We start from the raw sequence: 12,788 nt of genomic DNA on the forward strand, positions 1-12,788 counted from the left end.
ATGGACAAAACATCATCTTTGCTCTCAAGAAATCCAGCCTTAAGCCGTAAGAACACACAGATAAAGTGCAATGACAGTTGAGAGAAAGGAGAGGAAATTTCTAGCCAGAGGAACCACACAGAAGGCTTCCTGGAAGAGGAGGGAATGGCATGGGCCTTGAGAGCTATGGAAAAAGGCCATACACCCTGGCTTTTTTCTGCATTCCTCGGGCTAACGTGCAACGGCTGGTTGTGTAACTGGCTGGTAAGGGGCCATTATAATTGCTGACCATGTCAATGTGCTTGGCACCACCAGCTGGCCTACTTCAAAACTGGCCCTGTGCTGGCTTTCTAAGGTTCTCCCCCTTCTATCTGGATCATACGCTGCAGGGTGTATTGGGGGAATGCATTGCAAGGTGTGCCCCCCACCCCCACTTGGTGTGTGGGAGGAGGGCAGTACAGATCCTGTTCCCAAAGCCTTGTGCTTGTCTGTCTTAGGAGGCCCAGGCTCAGTACTTGTCTGGGTAAAGCAAGCTCCGACTGGGTGAAAGCTGGCCAACGGTCTCCATGGTGACATAAGCGCCTCAGCAGATGGGTAGCTGAGTTGGAAGGCTCTTCCCTTGAGATGTTCATCTTTCCCTGTCTCCCTGTGGGCTGGGGGCTCTCTCTGGGACAGCACAGATTTGCCTTCTCTTCCCTCCGCCTGACTCACTCCCTCCTGGAATCAATGGTCTAGGAGCAGGCTTTAGGGGGCGGTGGGGGGTGTTGGGCAAGACAAATATTCCCTGTCAGTTCCTCAAAATCAAAGGTCTGAATTCTGGTCCCTCCCAGCCCACGGTGGATCCTTCCACATCTTTGCTGGACAGGCTAGGCTAGGGCTGTCCTGACCACCCAGGAAGGGAGTGCATCCCCCCCCCCTCTGTCCCTTCCACCGAGCCACACCTGGCAGGACCCGCCTCCAAGGACATGCAAGGGCCCTGTCTGCATAAACAGAGCCTGGGCGGGAAGGGCCACGTGAACAGACGTTGCTGTCTTCAGAATTAAAAACATTCCTAGTAGACGGTCCTGTCCTCCCTCATTCCTGCCACCCCACCCCCCTACCCCCTGGGCTCTCTGCAGGAGGAATGAGAAGGGCCACCCTTGGGGAGATGCAAGGTCCCAGGTTCTACTTAGAGAGGAGTATATACCCAGGCCGGTTGGGTCCGGGCACCCAGCCACAGCTGGGGGCTGAGGCAAAATCAGGTTAAAGTGATCAGCAGCAGCATCACTGAAGGAAAAAAGGTCAGCAGGGAATATATGCAGCCTGAGATGTGTGGGCGGGAGAGGCAGGGACTGCCACCAGTGCTGCCTTGGTGACAGCTGGGGGTGGGGACAGCTTCCAGGCAAATCCTGCAGCCTGTGAACATGAGGAGGAAGGTTCTTTCTCGGAAGGTTCTTTCTCAGAACTTTGGGATGCTGCTGCCACTTTCTGGAGTGACCTCCATTTTCCCACTGGAATGACTTTTGTCTTCTCCCCAGCCTAGACTGGAACACTGATTCCCTCTCCCCGTCCTCTAGCCAAATGACCCGAAATCAGGAAAGGGGGTTTCTGTGCAGCCAGCTGGACCAAGGCTACAGGCACCGCAGTGCACAGCCTGGGAGCGAGGGGTGGAGGGGAGGAGAGCCCCAGCAGACTACCCAGAGAGTCTGGGTGCAGGCCCTGGGAGCGTGAGAGCAGCCTAGGACTGTGCTAAGGCTGAGGACCAGAAGGTCTGCCAAGAACTCTCCTTCTCAGCTCCAGAGGAGCACAGCTGGGGCAGGCCCCACAGGAGCGGAGCTGGGGGGCAAGGTGGGCTCTGAGGCTGGAGGGTTGCAGAAAGGAAGCTCCTGGCAGTCCCTGCCCAAAGATGGGCACGGGAGTCCAGGCCGAGAACCGGCAGGTGGCCAGCAGGGCCCGGGTGGCCAAGAGAGATCAGAGCCCTTGTGCAGGCTGTGCAAACTGGCAGGGGAATGGGGGAGGTGCACACTGAAGGGCAGCTGCGAGAAAGGAGGATGGGAGACTCCCCTTAGCCAGGAGATTCCTGGCTCTATAGTCCCTGCCTGCCTAATGCGTGCTCTCACCTCCTCCTAACCCAGACTTATCCTAACTGCACTGGAAGGGCAGAGATCTCCAAGGGATGAGAAAGTGAGACCTGTTTATGTTTTTCTATTTATCCATCCATCCTTTCCCCCATATCTGCTATGTTTAAGGTCTGCATTAGGCTCAGGGACAGAAACCCTTTGCTCCAAAGTCGCCAAACAGCCAATGGCAGCGCGGGAGCCTAGATGCTGTATTTTCAGTTGTGACTCATTCATTCATTTTTCACTAAGAAGTTACCCATCCCCCATGCCAGCGGGGAGGACCTCGAACGGGTCCCAGTCTAACGCCCACCCCAGCGAAGAGGTAAGAGCCATCAGGATTCTTTTAGACAGTCCAGGCCAGAAACTCCCTGGGGCGTGGGCCCAACACACTGACCAGCTGTGCATGAGGGTCCGGCTTTTCAGCTCAGGAACACCAGCCTCAAGGCCTGTCCCAGGTGTGGCACAGTACTCCCACGTCCCAGGGCCCGTGCTGCTCAGCAGCACAGGACAAGGCACACATGGCTCCCCACACAGCCTCATTCTCCACTCTGCCTGGCTACCCTGGGCGGGCGTCTTGAGGCGCTTGGTGGCTCTAGATAGGCTGTAGAAGCCGAAATAACCACAAAGCTTGTCCACGGCGGGACAAGCCTGATGGCCCATCCTTGGCCAGCCACAGTGATTCTCACGGTGTATTGGTCATGGAAACAGCTGGAAAGTCCACTTGAGTCTTTGGGAACATCTTGCTTATCTAAAACAAAACCCACCCAGGGACAGAGTGGGCACAGCACAGCACACCCACCACATGTCCTTCCATTCTTTTTTTTTTTTTTTTTTTTAAAGATTTATTTATTTGACAGAGATCACAAGCAGGCAGAGAGGCAGGCAGAGAGAGAGGGGGAAGCAGGCTCCTCGTGGAGCAGAGAGCCCGACGCAGGGCTCGATCCCAGGACCCTGGGATCATGACCTGAGGCGAAGGCAGAGGCTTAACCTACTGAGCCAACCAGGTGCCCCTGTCCTTCCATTCTTTCCCCATAAAAGTTATGGCCAGACCACCACCCAGACTCCCCTGGCCTCTTGCCTGCTCCTTCTCACAGGAAAGAGAGGTGTACAGCCAGGGTCTCCCAGAACAGTGGAAGGATGGTGTGTGTGTGTGTAAGCAGAGCACCACCGGGCCCCCCCCAAACAGGCCTCATGCTGACGACATAACAGCCTCAGGCAGGAAGGTTTGGAAGTAAGGTCAGCATCCACTGAGCCCCCATGCCTTTCTTCTCCTCTATCATTACCCAACTCCTTTCCCACCCAACTCTGAGCTCCAAGTGAATAGGAGAACACTCCTGGGAGCCAGGGAACCTGGGTGAGAGCCCTGCCTGGTCCCTGGAGACTCAGCAGTCACTCTCAACCTCTGGGCTCAGTTTCTACACCTGTCAAAACAGGAGCTGGGACCAGACAAAAATCATCAACGATTTTTTTTTTCTTTTTTAAACAGAGGACATTCTCTTTCCTCCCAAATGATATCTTCTGCTAAACTCTTCCTGCCCCCCCATCAGATAAAACCAGAAAAACGCAGAGGCCCCTGGCTGACAGTCCCTCCCAGCAATCCCCAAGTGCTGTGGGCAGAACCTGGAGCCCCCAAGCCTCCTTCCAGGGAACGGTTCTCATGAGAACTGCTGTCTCTCCTGACCACAGCCATTGCCTACCACCCCCCCGCCCCCGCCCTCCACTCGCTCTGAGGGTGGGGAGATGTGGAGGCTGGGGAGATTAGGGGCTTTTTAAGGAAACTTCCGGGGCTCATGTCTTATCTCTACTTGTCTCTCTGTTTTGGGAAAACTGGGGGCCTCGGCTTTGCTGCTGTGGGTTCCCTTCGGAGTCCTTACAACGGGATAACGCTTATCAAGTCACTAAAAGCTGGCGTTTTCTGGGTCACCTTGGCCCTGAAGCCAGCATGGCTTAGTCCCCGCCTCTAAGGGCCCGAGTGGGCTGTGTCTGGGAGCAAGGGCCTTACATAGTGCCACCACCACTCACCCCCGCCCCCCACCGATGCCACAGCAGACGCTGGGCTGAGGTGAAGGGCCATGGTGGGGTCTGTGGCACCCATGGTGACGGAGGCTGGCAGAGCCCACGTGAAGTGCCCCTCCCAGCATTCATACCGGCCTCAGCCCTCGCTCAGGGATGGCCCTAGCAGTTCCTCTAAGCCCTTTCTTTCTCTCCGAGGTTTCAAAACAATCAAAAGTGAGACCACCCTAGGGACTGGTTTTTTGGCTTTCTAGGGAGACAGCGGCAGCCTCCACCTGCAGGGAGCTTAGTGGTTACTGAGAGTGTGCAGTAGGCCGCGGACAGTCATCTCTGTAATCTCATTTACTATTCACATGGGTCCGGGAGGGAGGAGAGAGGTCACCTGGGGGCCACCTTGCTAATTAGGTGATGGAGCTGGGATCAAATCCAGCTCTTCCGCCCGAGTCTAGGAGCCCCCCCCAACAAAGCTGGGAAAAGCACACCCCTCTTTTGGTTTGTTGAGAAGCTGGGTCTTCTCAGGCCCTGAATGAGTCAGTCCCCAGGGTCTTCTCTGGATCTGCATCTCTGCTCAACACCCACCCCTCCTGAGCCGTGGTGGGGGGGTGTCCCAGGAAGTGGGCAGCCAGCCTGCCCCTCCAGGAGGCATTCTCAGATGGGGCAGGAGAGTGAGGGAGACCTGAGCCTCCAGCTGCTTCCTACTGAATGCTTCTTGTCTCCAGAATCCACGGGGCAGGGTCGGCCTCCCCAGATCGGGAATAACTGGGAGACAGTTTGCAGAGCAAGGGCGGGAAGAGAGAGGCTGTGCAAGTGCGGGGTAGCACTTGGGCAGCAGGGTGGCCCTCTCAAGGGATCCTGCCTCTGGCTCCCCGCCCCCCATCATGTTGCGGGCTCTCCGAGGGTCACTGAGGCATCTGGACCTGTCTCGTGGAGGACAAAAAGCAACTCCAGTGGTGTGTGTGTGTGGGGGGGGAACCATGGCTCCAGTCCCAAGGCCTCTGGGGAGGAAGTAGTGTCTGAGGCAGGAAGAGGAACAATCCTGGCACTCACCCTCCCCCACCCCCACGTGCCTCTGGGTTGGCATGGTGGTGAGGACAGCAGCAAAGGGAAGATGCCCACGTGGGCCAGCGCTGAGAACAGCAGGCAGTGGGGGTAGGAATCACACGCTCTAGAAACAGACGCTTCCCCTGGTCATGCACAGCGGGCCTGGGCTGGAGGGATGAAAGGGAGAAGCCAGCCCCAAGGCTTTCTCCCAGCTGCCCCCACTCCTCCCCTAGTCAAAATCAGGCCATTCCCAGGACTGGGGGCCCAGCTGTGGTCAGTATGGCCCGAAGGACATTGGGAGAAGGTGGTAAGGACCCATGTGAATGCCGCTCTGTCATCCCACCCAGGGAGCGACCCAGCACCTCCTGGTACCAGCCATGAAGAACCAGAGTGGGCAAGAACTAAAAGCATTTTTGGGTCCACCAGACCAATGCCCCCAGAGCCCAGGCTCCCAGATCAATAAAGCAGGGTCAAACAGGGACAATAGAACCCCCGGGGACCAGAGAGAGGGATGTGGGGTAGGGAAGCCCTTGACTTCTGCCCTAGCAGGCTCCTGACCCACGCTTACTCTGAATTTCCTCCTGCTCTGCAGAGTAATTGAAACCAGAAACGACTCTGGGCCAACAATGGCCCCTTGTTCCTGGCTCCTCACTCACTTTGTGCTCTGGGCCTGACCATACCATGCCAAGTGGAGAGCTACACCAAGGGGGAAGAGCCCAGAGCTGCTCAAGCCAGGGCTAAGGCAGATGATGAGGGCCCTAACCTTGACCACCAGTATACTCTGGGGTTAGTTCATCAAAGCTGGATCTGACTTCATCAGCCTAAGAAAACAGATGTGGCCTGAGCCAGCCTAAGGCCCATCATAGGGGGCCTCTTGCAGGTGATGGCCTTTGGCCGGGGGGGACAGGGGGCTGCTTGAAAAGCTAAACCTGGAGTCCCTCCAAGAAGACAGAGGGCACCATACCTGGACCTGCCAGCTGGGCGAGGGGCTGTCATCATTGGATGAGAACAGACTCTGTGCCAGCCCTGTGCCAAGGGCTTCATGGACTTCTACATTCAAGTTTCAAGAGGACCCATTTATGGGTGAGGAAACGGAGGCCCCAAAAGTAAAGTAACTTACTCTGTTCTCCCAACTAATGAATGGAGGAAGGTGGAATGATCCCCAGATCTGTCTGGCCTTAAAGGCCCATCGACACTGATGAATCAAAATTCTCTTCTGTCTTCTTTACTACATGGTGAGGTCCTTTTCATCTTTTTTTTTTTTTTTTAAAGATTTTATTTATTTATTAAAGACAGACACCAAGAAAGGGAACACAAGCAGGGGGAATGGGAGAGGGAGAAGCAGGCCTCCCACTAAGCAGGCAGCCCTATGTGGGGGCTCGACCCCAGGACCCTGGGATCATGACCTGAGCCAAAGGCAGATGCTTTAACGATGGAGCCACCCAGGCACCCTGGTCCTATTCATTCTCTAAATGTCCGCAGCACAGTGCCTGACATTTAGAGGGTTGCTCAGCAAGTAGGAATGCGTAAATAAGCTGATGATAGGACGAATGTATACATCACACCGCTGGTACATTCTGTCTTTTGAGCTTCACAATAAGCTGGTGATGAAGGTAGAATGGGGATAATTATCCCCATTTAACAGACAGAGAAACTGAGCCCCCCATATCAAAGAAAACAGATGGTGATCTTCTGAGCCCCTTCTGACCTTCTGACTCCCTTCACGCTTGATAGATATAAACCATGACCAAGGGGAAGGCATAAGAGATCTGAGGAAATAAGGTCAAGGAGACAGGGATGCCTGATTCGGGGGAGAGAAAGCCAGGAGGCAACTGTTTTAACCAAAAGAAGCTAATAGTGGCCAGTTGTGTCCTCTACTCATGGGGCCCTGCGATAGCTGGGGCCCTGCGATAGCTGGGGTCCTGTGATAGCTGGAGACTGGTGAGCAACTGGGTGGGGATGGGGAACCTTGGATCTGGAGAGAAGGAGGCTAGGAAATCTACATCCTCAAAGACCAGGCTCTTTTTCTCAATTAAAAGGGTGAAAGTCTAACATGAAAACAACCGAAATGTCCGTTGGTGCATGAGTGGATCAACAAAACGTACCCCATGCATACCAGCCTTAAGCATGGGAATTCTGATGTGTTCTACCATGTGGATGAACCTTGAAGGCATCATGCTAAGTGAAGTCCCAAAAAGACAAACACTGCAGGATTCCACTTCCATGAAGTCACTGGAATGGGAGAGTCAAAATCATTGAAAGAAAGTCAAATGGTGGTTGCCTGGGGAATTACTTTTGTTATTGTGTGTTTTTTGTTTGTTTGTTTTGTTTTTTAAGTAAGCTGTATGCCCAGCACAGGGTTTGAACTCATGACCCCGGAATTTGGAGCCATGTGCTCTACCGACTGAGCTAGCCAGATGCCTCTGCAGTTACTGTTTAATAGGTATGGTCAATTAGGATGGTGAGAAAGTTCTGGAGGTGGCGGGGGGGGGGGCAGGGAGAAAGAACGTTCTGGAGATGGACAGTGGTGATGGTCGCACAACAATGTGAATGTACTTACTCCCTCTGGGTAGTACACCTAAAAATTACTAAAATGATACATTTTATGGTACATACATTTTACCACAGTTGAACAAAAAAGTAAGGGTTGAGGCACCTGGGTGGCTCTATGGATTAAGCCTCTGCCTTTGACTCAGGTCATGATTCCAGGGTCCTGGGATCAAGCCCCACATCAGGCTCTCTGCTTGGCGGGGAGCCTGCTTCTTCCTCTCTCTCTGCCTACTTGCGATCTGTGTCAAATAAATAAATAAAATCTTAAAAAAAAAAAAAAAGTAAGGGTCTAAATATTGTCAGATTTGCCAACCTGGGCTCTGTATCCTAGTCCTGAAGGCAGGGGTCTGGCCTTCATGACCTCCTCCTGAGTGTCATTGATAATCGCTCTGAACCCTCAACAAGCTTCCAAGAGGCCGGGTTTAGACTGTTACAGAGATTCCCCTTTTCCCCTTCAGGCTCGGGCTCCAGGCTTCAGAAGGGAAGAGGATGGAGGCGATGCATCCCATTGGGCCTGAACTTTGCAACTGGGGGTACAGGGCACCAGCCTGAAGCTGGAGCTTCACCCTTCCTGGCCTGGGACCCTGCCCCTTCCCAGGCCAGGGTCTTGAGCACTCCCAAAGTGAAGCTGCCTTCTACTCTGGGGTGCGGGGGTGCGGCACAGAGCGGAGGGTGGGGGGTGTCCCCAGGTTTGCGGCAGTGAACAGGGGCATGGAGGGGCTCCTCTGGCTTAGGTGGCTTCGAGGTCTCAAACTCCTCTTTAGTTTGGAGTCAGTGGCAGAAACGGAGCTGTGGGGTCCTCAGGGAGAGCTCTCCCCCCTGACCCAGCCAGTCAGCAAGGGCTGGGCCCTGGGAATATGCTAATCAGCCAGTGAGTAGGTCCCAGTTGGGGATAGCACATCTGGAGTCTAGAGCGGCACGGTTGGAAATAGACTGGGATAAATATATGGGAGTCCCCTGGGGCCGGGGGAGCTGAGGCAGGCAAAGGGGGGCCTCCTGGCTGAAAGGTTCCTGGGCTGGCCGGGGGCGGGGCGGGGGGGCGCGGCAAGGAAGAGACGGGCAGTGGGGGTGGCCTGGATGCTGAATCTGGAGATACTGGCCCCTTGGGAGAGGAGGGAGGACTCCTGAGCCTGGAAGAGGAGAAACACATCCAGCTGGGGTGGTGGTGGGGGAGGAAAGAAGGGCTCCACTGAATTTGTAATGACAAAGGGCAGACCCCTGAGGGTCACAGACTGACATTCAAGTCTGTCCCTGCCCTATCTAGAAGCATTTTCTCTCACTCATTTGTCTGGCAGCCAACCAAACATCACCAGCCTGGGACTGGGCTCCTGAATTTAGAACCCTTGCTCAACCACTGTGGCATGTCCCTTACCCTTTCTGATTTCAGTTTCCTTCACCCAAAACAGAATTGGATTAAATGCCCTCTAGGAGTCCTCCCGCCTGAAACCCTCCTGATCCTCTTCTTTCATTCATTCCATCAACCTTCCTCTTACTTGTGTGCTCACAATCCCTCCTGCTCAGGGCAGGCGGGCTCCTTAATTTCCTGGGACACTCCCAGCATGCTCCCGCCTCCCTGCATGGCCATGAAGGCCCTTCCCCCTGAATGCCCAGCCTGCTCCCTTCTGCTGATCCAGAGCCTCCCCACCTTGCTAGAGTAACACAGAGCCTTAAAATGGCAATTAAAGTGCTGGCCATTATGTAAAATGATTTTTATATGGTATAAGAAGTATTTTTGACAACGTAACAAAAAAGATTATAAAGACTACATACAGCTCTAGAAAAAAGGGAGGTTTATGATACGATTACGTGAAAACAGAAAAAATACAAAATACACACTGTGATTAAAACTATATAAAATTTCTATGCCTGAAGAAGGGAAAAGGCACAAAATCGAATGGCTGTTTCAGAGGAGTGGGAGTAGGAGTGGTCAGTGATTATGTATCACATTTCTTTACTATAATTGTCTTTTTCCTTCTAATGTAAACACTGCATTTGGAATTTAAAAAACCCAGTGTTCTCCAATTCCTCTCCCTCCAGCTCCTCCTGGGAGCCTCCCTAACTCCAGCCCACAATGATCTTGCCTTCTTTGAATTCCTCCCGCACACTTTTCCATCTAATTCTGTAGGGAACAGTGGTCAGTGGGAGAGCACCTGCAGAGGGCAAGGCCTGGGTCTGCTTCCAGTCCTGCTTCCGGGCCTGCTTCTGATACTGGTTCCGGTCTTACTTCTGGTCCTGCTTCCGGCCCCGGTTCTAGTTCTGGTTCAAGTCTTACTTCCAGTCCTGGCTATGGTTCCGCTTCCAGCCCTGGTTCCCGTTCTGGTTCTGGTCCTGCTTTCGGTTCTGGTTCTAGTTCTGCTTCAGATCCTGCTTCCAGGACTGGTTCCAGTCTTACTTCCAGTCCTGTTTCCAGTCCTGGTTCTGGTCCTGGTTCCAGTGTTACTGCCAGTCCTGGCTCCAGTCCTGCTTCCAGCCCTGGTTCTGGTCCTGCTTCTAGTCCTGGTTCTAGTCCTGCTTTAGGTCCCGCTTCCAGACCTGGCTCCAGTCTTACTTCCAGTCCTGGTTCCGGTCCTGGTTCCGGTCCTGGCTCGCTCCCATGGGCCGCCTGGCCTTGGACAGGTTACTCACCGCTTCGTTGCCTTCGTTTTCTCATCTACATATGTGTGATCACTTTGCTTCCCCATAGGGGACCCCTGAGATAGCATCTGTGAGCATCAGCCCAGTCCTGGGCTCCCAAGAAGCTCTTGGGTGTTGTGATCATCATTCCTGGCATCTTGTTGCACTTTCTAGTGGCGTGACATGTCTGGATACACTTGTGTCATCTTCAAGCCAGGCCCTACGGCCCTTGGAGCAGCCAGCCGGTGCTGGATACAATGCAGAAGGGCCATAGGTCTCCCCGCACTGGCTCCTTCCCCTGTGCCTGTGCTCATTCTGCTTCCCTCCAGGTGCACCAGGCCATAAGTGTCCGCCACCAAGGTAAGAGGACTCCAGACTAAGTGTGGCTCAGGCTCACTTACACCATGAAGTGGGATGCTGGGGTGGGACATCGCCCTGGCTCTTTCTCTAGGACCCGGGCTGAGAGACTCCCTGTCAGAGGCCTGGGGCATAGGGACCCAATAGAGGGGAGAGGGCTGGCTTCCCTGCACTAGGTAAGCAGAGGCAGCAGAGGCCTCAGAGTCCTCCTGGGGATGGTGTGGTTGTCATTTTCCTTGCAGGGCCATGGCAAGGATCAGAGGAGATCACATTTGGGCATATGCCTCCAAGAGCACAAGTGCTACACACATGTGTTGCTGATTAGTGCCGCCATTTGCCCGTCCCTAAACGCTGCCCCCGTCCCCCAGCCTGCTGATCCAGATTCCCAGCCCCCATTGCCACATCAGGCAAAGCCACACGGAGACTCATTTGGGAACAAACACCTGGAACTCAGGAAATGGGCTCCCCGTGCTGTTCTCTAGATGGACTGGGTGAGAAGGGGCCCAAATGGGGACAGAGGTGGGCCTTCTTCCCCCTGCCTCTCCTTTAGGCGACCTGAATGTTAGCAAGGATAACCCCTACCACAAAGCCACCCTTTGCTCCATCCTCGGGGCCTGCTTTAGGGGGAGCAGAACCAAGTGCCAGAGGCCGGTGCCAATTTCCTTCCTTGGACACGTGGCAGAAAGGGAGGTGGGAGAAGCTGCGGGAACAGACCGTTCCGTGGCTCTGGTGGGCCTGGCCACATGGGAATGGCTCAGTGCAGGCTTCCCACCCAGCCCAGTCATCCTCAGGGGCTCAGAGGGGCATCTCAGGGCAAGCAGACCTCGAGGGACACCCCTACCCCTCCCCTACCCACAGGAAGGCTGGCAAGACGGCTCCACGGCTGAGGGCCAAAGGCTGCACCGGGGCTGGGCCCTGAGGAGGCGAGAGCTGGGAGACCTCGAAGTCCTCTAGGGAATGCTGGCTCCGGCCTGGCCACTCACAGGCCCAGGTCAGCTGGCAGTAGGAAGGTTTGTGTTTCTTTTAATATCAACTCCCAGGCATTTAACATTCCTCGAAGCTTAAACACAGAAACATTTTCCTTACCAGACTCTGCTTTCTGCTCTGCCAAACATAACCTGGCTTCCTCCCCTTCCCCCAAAGCCTCCATCTGCTCCTGTCTCCAAGATGTAATGATTTATGGTGTGTTTCCCCTGGGGCTTGTGTGGCTGACAGAAACGAGGAGGAGGGGAGCAACAGGGCTTGAAGTCCAGGTGGGGACGATGCCATGGGGCCCTGGAATCTGGGTTCTGGAGGGCATCAGGGCCCGTGGTGCTCCCTGAGAGGGCTGCCCTGGACAGCCTTCTTACCTCGTCCATTTCATGGCCACCCATGGCCCAGGGAGCAGGGCACCCACACGTTTCTTGGCTGGATACCTCCTGGGGCTAAGCAGGCAGAACCCCTTCCCTGCCCCGTCCCTCTGGCCAGCCCAGGGTTACAGAGACAGGGCTCTCACCCCTCATCCTTGCAGGAAGTGGGGTCCCAGGGCTGAATCTAGAGACCTCTCTCTCATCTAAATCATCTAAATGACAAAGGACTGGCTTCCAGTTGCCTGGCAGTACGGTCTCCCAGGCGACGGTGCTGAAGAGCTGGTCCCACGGCATGAGGAAGGGATGTGCACAGCAACACGGGGGGAGGGGGGAGACCACGAGGCAGACGGCTGGGCCCCCACCCAACGATGCCACTCTGCTGTTCAAACACTCAGGTGAAACAGGCAGGGAGAAGAGGAGGCCCCCACGGGTCCCCGAAGGGCACTACCACCAAGAACACCGAGCCAGAAGCCAGATCTCAAACTCCGCAGCCTCCACAGGGCATCAGAGAACAAACTCTTCCTTCAAAAAAGCACCATTCAGCTCCCCTGACTGCACCCCCAACCCCGACGCCGGCCAGATCACATCTGGGCAGTTATTAAGAAGCTTAGAACAGGGGCGCCTGGGTGGCTCAGTGGGTTAAGCCTCTGCCTTCAGCTCAGGTCATGATCCCAGGGTCCTGGGATTGAGCCCCGCATCAGGCTCTCCGCTCAGCAGGGAGCCTGCTTCCCCCTCGCTCTCTCTGTGCTGATCTGCCTACTTGTGATCTCTCTCTCTGTGTCGAAGA

General features: G+C 54.9%; 1 protein-coding gene across 5 annotated transcripts in view; it reads right to left on the minus strand.

Annotated features, from left to right (window-relative positions):
• Nucleotides 1-12,788, minus strand: part of LOC111151605 (active BCR-related) — a 178,364-nt gene that overhangs the window by 25,931 nt on the left and 139,645 nt on the right. The window lies entirely within an intron of this gene.

Source organism: Enhydra lutris, unplaced genomic scaffold (assembly GCF_002288905.1).
Source record: "Enhydra lutris kenyoni isolate GAN:26980312 unplaced genomic scaffold, ASM228890v2 scaffoldscaffold26, whole genome shotgun sequence".
In the NCBI taxonomy this organism is placed as follows: Eukaryota; Metazoa; Chordata; class Mammalia; order Carnivora; family Mustelidae; genus Enhydra; species Enhydra lutris.